The sequence below is a fragment of the Rhagoletis pomonella genome, unplaced genomic scaffold, assembly GCF_013731165.1.
Source record: "Rhagoletis pomonella isolate Grant_MI unplaced genomic scaffold, Rhpom_1.0 Rhpom_scaffold_00008, whole genome shotgun sequence".
Classification (NCBI taxonomy): domain Eukaryota; kingdom Metazoa; phylum Arthropoda; class Insecta; order Diptera; family Tephritidae; genus Rhagoletis; species Rhagoletis pomonella.
Window position 1 is genome coordinate 239,381 of NW_023458562.1, and position 7,749 is coordinate 247,129.

The 7,749-nt window shown below is 32.4% G+C and overlaps 1 protein-coding gene across 1 annotated transcript in view; it reads right to left on the bottom strand.

Annotated features, from left to right (window-relative positions):
- The window catches only part of LOC118745042 (calcium/calmodulin-dependent protein kinase type 1-like), a 181,767-nt gene that overhangs the window by 151,738 nt on the left and 22,280 nt on the right, over positions 1-7,749 (bottom strand). The gene's annotated exons all lie outside the window — the stretch shown is intronic.

A 7,749-nucleotide genomic window follows, 5' to 3' on the forward strand; every position in this document is an offset into this window, starting at 1 on the left:
TAATTTTTTTCGCTAACCTACGAGCACATCTGCATGTTAAATGGGAAATAAAAGCGTTTGTTATATTGAGTTAAACCACCTCAACTGTGTCAATGAATTTTCATTGATCTTCTGGAAACTGATGACATTTGTGAAAATGTGTACCCAATGATCACACAAAAAAGCACTTTCAACGGTTTTTTTAAATTTCGCATAGTTTATAAGATATTCAGTATTTAGAATATTCGCAACATTCTAAAGGAAAGATCATAGCCCGGTCCTGCCTTGCAATTATTGAAGCAATTTTTTTGAGTTGTAAAATTTACTTTCTTTACAATGAATATATCTATAAAATAAAATTTCCAAATTTACTGCAATTTTTATAAAAGTGCAAAAAACAATTTTATTTATTTAAATGTTCTAGGCTTGCGATTTCTGTCAAATTTTGAATGAAATTTGTTTGCTACTTCGCACGGGAAAGGGGCATGCGATGGCATCGGCGGAACTGTAAAAAGGCATGTTTAGGGTCGAACGATAATATCGGTATTGAGTAAATATCGATACTGAGAGTATAAAAATGAGTACTTTAATACTCGATACCTTATTTAGTGATTTTACTCGATACTTTCGTAGTATCGAATACTTTTTAAAAACCACACTTTTTTAAATTTTTCCTTCCATTGCCAACCCAATTTTCTTTGCTTATATGGATCAGTGTTGCCACTTGAGAATATTTTTATGTACCAAAATGCCTACCAAATCAGTATCCAAACTACCAAAAAATTTTCCGATCATTAAAACGAAATTTCTTGAATTCACGGATTTTTTAGCTACACAAATTAGCAATAAAAATTAGAATCTTTCTCCCAAGATAGGCAATTTATCGTTAAATTTCAACAGCTGATCAATCATGTCTTTGAAAAGGGAGAAAACTCATACTTGTGACAACTCTTACGTGTGAACAAAATTTAAAGCAATTTTTTAACGTGAAAACGCAGTAACCCAGTCAGCAGAGAAATGTAAATTTCACTGACAATTTTTTGTATCCAGAAACGCATTGAAAATGACTACAGTTTTCGTTCATTTTTGTATCTGGAAAACGTTCGAAAATGAGGACGTTATTTGAAAGCAATACCTGTATTTTTTTTTTTTTCAAGCGGCAGTGGCTGAGCGTGCAGAATAACGTTCTTGTATTTGTTAGCTTTCAGAAGGTGGCGTGTTCGATGCCGTCAGGTACTTCCTTAAGTTATTTATTTTTTCGAACTATGAAAAAGCATCTTTCAAGTGCAGAAAGAAAGCATTTTCAAAACATTTTTGCCTACCAAAAGCTTCATCAAACCAACCCAACTACCAAAGGAAACTGAAGCTACCAATTTTGGTCCAATTGGACCTAAGCGGCAACGCTGATATGGATTACTATCATTCAACTTTGTCCGTCACTTAAAATAAACTGAAATTGCGTGTAGTCTGTTGCATAACATAAACCAAATAAGTTAAAGTTTAATGGACTTATTCATAAAAAATAAAATAGGTTTAAAGAGCATAATAAAATAACATTTTCATAAATTTTTCAATTTATAAACCTTTTTTATTTTTTATGAATGAGGCCATAAAACTTTACGCAAAGTTCACGAAAATTCAGAATTTTTAGAAACTTTTTGGGTATGCAGTTTTGTAACCTATTCAACTTTACGTGTAGCCTACTACCGTTCACCTTTAATTGAAACTTGCACATTATTTTACTAAAATTGAATAGGCTACAAAAATACATACCCAAAAAGTTTACAAAAATTTCTTAATAAAATTTGAAATTCGTGAAAGTATATATATATATATATATATTAGAGTGGTCCACGAAATCCTTTTTTTTTAATATTATTCAGTGCTCACGCAAATTTGTGTTCCTTTTGCTAAAAAATGAAAGTACATAACTTGATTTAAAAGAAATTAAAAAAAGTCCATTTTTGTTTTGCTCAAAAGTACTCGCCCTTCAATCCGTGCGCACACGAAATTCCTCTGGAAATTTAAGTTTTGTAAGATCTTATAATATGCTTTCGAGGCCCCTGAATACACTAGGAGAGGTATTTTTTTGATCCGGCTCCTACCTTTTTATATAATACAAATAAATAATAAAAAAAACCGAAATTGAACTTTAAAATGTGATTATTTCTTAGAAAAAAATTATTTAATTTTACGTTAATGATGATATGTATAGCCGTAGCCTTAGCGAACAAAATGAGTCATAGCAGAGGATTTTACGTTCATTACTTGTCGAGATATCGGCAAATTACTGAACCTGAATCTAGATGCGTGGCTGATGCCTGTATTTAAAAAACGTACCGCTTAAAATTTTCGTAATTTGGAAATTTTTTCGAGGTGTTATCTGATATTTTCAAGGTCGCTGAGCGTGCTGAACTAGTTTTTTTTCGAGGATAAAACAATTTTTTTCGCTAAGTCCCTAATGTCGACAAACAACTTAAAAAAAAACGTAAAAATATGAAAAATATAAAATTTCCTCGATTACAGGAGAGGATAAAACAATTTTAATTTTTTAAATAATTCAGGCTCACTAAAATTTGGGTACCTATGACCTAACAGGAAAAAAATCAAGACTTCGCTGGTAGATATTATTAAATTAGTTTATTTTATTATTAGTTTTTTAGTTTATTAGTTTAGTTTTAAATTAGTTTTTATTAGTTTTTTAGCTTATTTTAATTGTTTAGGTTTTTTTTTTATTATTTTTTAATATCTCGGGACCTAGCGATAATATCTCGAAAAAATTTCCAAAGTCCGAAAATTTAAAGCGATACGTTTTTTAAATATCGAAGTCAGAATTTCTGAAACGGGCCACTTCAATTATGTGATATTTTATTTTCAATCATTACTGGTAGGTTTTCATAGCTATTAACAATGCAAACAATTGTCTAACTTTGATTTTACAAAAAAAAAATGTTTGCTTACATGTCGACAAGTGATTTTTTTTTGTCCTTTTTACTTCAATATTCAATTACAGACGATGTAATTGACCGATTTTGACAGTTCAGCTGTCATTTTCATTGTTATTAAAATCTATTCAAGAGAATAGGTTTCATTTATTTAAAAATAATTTTTAAGGGTTGATGTTTATAAAATTGTTGGTAAAAATACAAAAATAATAGTCTTCTCCACCAATTTTTCACACAGAAAACAAACCACATATGCAAAATTTTACTCTCTAAAATATTCTGTTGAAAAAAAAATGGTTCGCAACGGGGAAATCCGTTATTTTTACTTGAAGGCTGTCGCGCAATGTAAAGAGCGCGTTCGGACTCATTTCGGTCAAGTCTGTCTGCAACCAGCGTGCCCTCACCGGTTTATCTGCTTACATGTGACAGTCAAAAATAAACAGAATCTACCTCAGTGCTTTTGTTTTCTGAATATTATAGGTATTTGTTCAATAAATGAATTGAAAAACTATGATTTTAACCGACTTCACAAAAAGGAGAAGGTTATCAATTCGTCGCAATATTTTTTTTTTGTATGTTACCGCATAACTTTGGACCACTTTAACCGATTTCTTGAAAGGAAAGGTGTTACTTCATAAGTGTTCCCATACTAATTTGGATAAAATTCGATCATTGGATCATGAAGAAATCAACAATTATCTTAAATTTTTATATGAGAATTGAAGTCGGTTTTGTTTTTTGTTTAAAAATTACTAGTTTACTTAAATCTGCCTCTGTTTATTTTTGCCTCTGTCAGTGACATGAAAGCACATAAACCGGTGAGGCCACGCTGGTTGCAGACGCACTTGACCAAAATAAGTCCGAACGCGCTCGTTGCATTGCGCGACAGCCTTCAAGTAAAAATAACGGTTTTCCACATTGCGATCCATTTTTTTCTCAACAAAACTTTTTAGAGTAAAATTTTGCATATGTGTTTTTTTTCTGTTTGAGAATTTATAAACATTTACCCTTAAAAATTATTTTTAAATAAATAAAACCTATTCTCTTGAAAATCTTTTAATAACAATGAAAATGACGGCTGAACTGGCAAAATCGGTCAACTAGATCGTCTGTAATTAAATTTTGAAGTAAAAAGGACAAAAAAAACACTTGTCGATATACAGGGTGTCCCAGAAGTAACGTGCCAAACTTTAGGGGAAGGTAGGTGGGGGGGTGAGCTCCCTGATAAATAAAAAATTTTCAGGTAAAAGTGTCACCGTTTTTGAAATATTTACATTTTTTCGAATTAAAAAAAAATCGTGCCTTTTCATGTGTTTTCTTATACTTCAACTACAAACCGGGCACTACTTAGTAAATTTTTTATGTAAAATACTGCCTCTCCATACTCAAATGCAATGTAGTTAAAATATATTAAGGAACCATCATAAAATTATGACTATTTTGGGATTTTTAACTTTTTGATATTTTCTTCCCCAACTTTGACTATCTCTGGTGAAAAAAAAATGTACTGAGCTGTAACTTTACATTACATAAAAAATTATTCATTTAATAAAGATTTCAGAAAGGTGCCACCCTTACTGTTTCGAGTAGAAAAAAAAGTTATAGCCGCTTTTGTGGGTAAAGAACTGAGACACGCTATAATGTATTTGATAGATTTAAATTGAATTTGCTCTTGTTACCGTCAAATGACATGCTAAGTAGTACAAAGGTACATAATTACTTGCTTCTGACATTATTTTATGTTACTTACCGGAATTCGGACTAGAGTCTATAACAAGGGCTATATCTATCAATATTTTGTGTGAAGGATGGGTTCACGTGAAATAAGATATACATGAGTTGTTTGAAGAAAAATTTATTCATTTATTGATAAAATATGCTCAAATTTTCATTTTATTTGTTCCCGCAAATGCTCTTCGTCTTGAATTGTTTTTGAATAAATTTTGTCCTTAAGACAGCTCCAGTAGAAAAAATCTAATGGATTCAGGTCTGGCGATCGAGCGGGCCACGTGATTGGCCCGTATCGTCCAATCCATCGGCGAGGATAAGTTTCGTCTAAATGAGCTCTTACTTCACGCCCGTAGTGAGCAGGGCACCCGTCATTTTGCAGCCATAGTCTTCGCCACAAGTTTAAGGGTACATCTTTTAAAAGAGTTGGAAGCCGTTCCTGAAGGGACTCTAAATAACTGTGAGCGTTGAGCGTTGGCGGCAGTTCTACAGGTCCCAATATCTGACAATTAAAAATACCGCACCATAAGTTTATTTTGTACCGGTACTGCGAACGATCTTCTCTCATTCCGTGAGGATTGTCTATCTGCCAACTGTGAAGGTTATGTAAATTAAAATAACCATCACGTTTGCATGATGATTCATCGCTCCAAATTATTTTATTAAAAAAGTTGGGGTCTGATTCATACATTCGCAACATTTCACGGCAAAATCTAACCCTCGACAGGTAATCTCCTTCTTGTAGAGCCTGAACACGTTGAATGTGGTAGGGATGAAATCGATGGTCTTTTAAAGCTTTGTAAACTGTAGTTTTTGGTGTTCCCGTCCGTCTATCCATCATTCTCACTGAAGTCGATGGACCTAGTTCCACTTCCTCTAACACAACTTCAACATTTACCGTTGCAGGACGTCCTGTTTCGCCGCCACGCCTTTCAGGTATGCGACCTTAAAAAAGTGGAAAATTATAGTTAACAAGCAAGCAAACAAGAAAGGTGTAAAAATCACTTACCTTCATATATTTCTCTTTGGGTCCGGGCGAATACTTCACGACCCGGATGCCGACCATTGGGGTATCGCTCTGCATAGAGTCTTTGAGCAGCTCTGGCATTACAGCAAGATTTACCGTAAATTAGGTGAATATCCGCATATTCATGCGACGTATACTGCGTGTTCTCTGTCATAATATAGTAATAACACAATGTTCGAAAGGTCCAATTTCACAAAATCCACTTTCACTAATTCCGGTAAGTAACATAAAATAATGTCAGGAGCAGGTAATAATGTACCTTTGTACTATTTAGCATGTCATTGGTCGGTAACAAGAGCAACTTAAATTTAAATCTATTAAATACATTCTAGCGTGGGTCAGTCCTTTGCCCACAAAAGCGGCTATAACTTTTTTTTCTTTTCGAAACAGTAAGGGTGGCACCTTTCTGAAATCTTTATTAAATGAATAATTTTTTATGTAATGTAAAGTTACAGCTCAGTACATTTTTTTTCACCAGAGATAGTCAAAGTTGGGGAAGAAAATATCAAAAAGTTAAAAATCCCAAAATAGTCATAATTTTATGATGGTTCCTTAATATATTTTAACTATATTGCATTTGAGTATGGAAAAGCAACTATCTGGAAGTATTTTACATAAAAAGTTGACTAAGTATAGCCTGGTTTGTAGATGCAGTTAAAGAAAATATATGAAAAGCCACGACTTTTTTTTAATTCAAAAAAATTTAAATATTTCAAAAACGGTGACACTTTTACCTGAAAATTTTTTGTTTATCAGTGAGCTCACGCCCCCACCTACCTTCCCCTAAAGTTTGGCACGTTACTTCTGGGACACCCTGTATAAGCAAAAATTTTTATTTTGTAAAATCAAAGTTAGACAATTGTTTGCATTGTCAATAGCTATGAAAAGATACCACTAATGATTGGAAATAAAATATCACATAATTGAAGTGGCCCGTTTCTGAAATTCTGACTCATAGGCATCAGCCACGCATCTAGATTCAGGTTCAATAATTTGCCGATATCTCGACAAGTAATTAACGTAAAATCCTCTTCGATGACTCATTTTGTTCGCTAAGGTTATGGCTATACATGAAATCATTATCGTAAAATTAAATAAATTTTTTATAAGAAATCGTCACATTTAAAAGTTCAATTTCGGGGTTTTTTCTGGTTTTTTTTATTATTTATTCGTATTATCTAAAAAGGTAAGATCCGGATCGAAAAAATAACTCTCCTAGTGTATTCAGCGGCCTCGAAAACATATTACAAACTTAAATTTCCAGAGGAATTTCGTGTGCGCACAGATTGAAGGACGAGTAATTTTAAGCAAAACAAAAAAGGACTTGAGCGACCTCTAAATTTTTGTTTAATCAAGTTATATACTTTCATTTTTTAGCAAAAGGAACACAAATTTGCGTGAGCACTGAACAATATTAAAAAAAGGATTTCGTGGACCACTCTAATATTACGTTCGAATTGGCCCCATTTAACTTGTTAAATGAAAAAGAGCTTTTTGGAAAACACAATCGTCCATATTGAACACTTGGAGTTAACTTTGATTACCAATAATAATTAAAAAAAAATAAATATTCAAAATCAAGTTTTTGTGTTTCAGTTTGTTTTGTGCGAATGTCTGCTTCATGATATTAACGCATACGGATTACTTAGAGACGTCAAAATGTTTAGTTTGTATGCACTATTTATCTATGCGTACGATAAGACCCCATGGAAAATAACTAATTACCGCCTTGGCGTCAGACATGCATAAAATTTTGATATTTTTTGATAATTTTATAATTTTTAATATTTTTCAGAATATAAATTTTTTGAACGTTGGCGTGTCAAATGACAGCTTTTGGGTCTTTCTGATTCGTCGGAGCAGAAAGCTTTCTGATACAACTCTGCGCTGAACTGGTTTTCAAACGAGTTAAATGATTTAACTGGTTCAATTTTCCAACAATAATTGCATGCGATTTAACTTGTTTATGAACATGTTTTGTTCATTTAGCTGGTTCAAGCCTATTTAACATGTTTAGCTCGTCAATTTGAACGTAATATAATATATATATATATATATATATATATATAT